Source organism: Priapulus caudatus, unplaced genomic scaffold (genome assembly GCF_000485595.1).
Source record: "Priapulus caudatus unplaced genomic scaffold, Priapulus_caudatus-5.0.1 Scaffold1169, whole genome shotgun sequence".
Lineage (NCBI taxonomy): Eukaryota > Metazoa > Priapulida > Priapulimorpha > Priapulimorphida > Priapulidae > Priapulus > Priapulus caudatus.
This window is the reverse complement of record NW_014578230.1, coordinates 37,111-38,594: the sequence shown is the minus strand read 5'-3', so window position 1 is coordinate 38,594 and position 1,484 is coordinate 37,111.

The following is a 1,484-nucleotide window of genomic DNA, read 5'->3' as shown; positions in this document are numbered from 1 at the left end:
TGGACAATGAGGAATCTGTGTGGAGGATGAGGAAGCTGTGGGAAGGATTGCGAGGCTGTGGAGAGGATGAGGAAGCTGTGGGAAGGAAGGGGAAGCTGTGTGGAGGATGAGGAAGCTGTGGGAAGGATGAGGAAGCTGTGTGGAGGATGAGGAAGCTGTGTGGACAATGAGGAATCTGTGTGGAGGATGAGGAAGCTGTGGGAAGGATTGCGAGGCTGTGGAGAATGAGGAAGCAGTGGAAAGGATGAGGAAGCTGTGTGGAGGATGAGGAAGCTGTGTGAAGGATGGGGAAGCTGTGTAGACGGTATTTGGGGTTCTTGTATATATAAGATAGTCGAGTCGGTGTACAGTTAGTGTTGGGTTTGGTACAGGTTGACTGTTTGTACTTGTGTGTGGTCTGCAGTGCATACGTTGTACGGTAAAAATACGCGTCCTTGGTCCTGGTCGAATGGGAGTTCTTGACGATCTGTTCCCGCGCTGTCAAACTTTTATTGTGGTGGAATTTAATCGGGGCGGAGGTAATTTAAACGGGGCGCAACGATTGAAACAGGGGGGAGTTTCCCCAAACGGGGCGGGCGCGACCTGTTTGCGCAACGTAGGGAGAACCCTGCACGGTCACTATTCACCCCTTTAACTATGTGCAAGTCTAGTCCAGCTTGCGACCACTAGTAAGGTGGATAAGCAAGTGAATTGTGCACTTTTGGGTGGAATCTTGGGTGCCACCTAGTGGGGACGGGTATATCACCCCTGGCGGTTGAGCAGGGATTAAATTACTTCACTCTCTGTTTTAACAACATTTCTCCAGAAATAGCTCAAATGAGTCGCATGCATCTATCCTAATACTATGTTACAGTATCGCTGTTACGTTAACATCTCATCCTTATCTCTCTCCTCTTTCCCTTCACCTGGCTGATCCTATCACGTTCTTATCTCACTGCTGTCTATCTCTCCTGATCTGTCTTTCCTCCATTTCTCACTCGATCTACCAGCCTATGATAACCTTGTGGGGAAAGGTGTGCACAGCGTTCAGCTATACGGTGTGCGGTATAGACTTAGAAATACATGGTGAGAAAATTAGCACTTGCTCCGTCTTGCATTCTGCAGGGAAGTGCATGCCTTCTTGACTTCACCCAGCACACAAGCAACCACTTTAGGGCACAGCCACACAAACTTCTTACACCAAGAAATTAAGCTTCTACAGCACACTAATGTGTCCGGTCATAACGGTCGCGTGAGCGAGAAGACTAAAGCTCTTACAGAAATATCCACAGAAAATCCTTGATTTCATCCTATTAAAGTCCTACAAAATTCTTTTTTTCATCTAATATATATTTGAGTTCGTATGTATGTATGTATCTTTCCTATAGGCGGCCAAACCGCCCAAGCGATCTGGATGCAATTTTCACAGGGCCATCTCTTATACCCGGGGAGTGTTCGTAGCTGAAAAAAACCTGCCAAACCGTTATACGTTCCGGTATACCGGA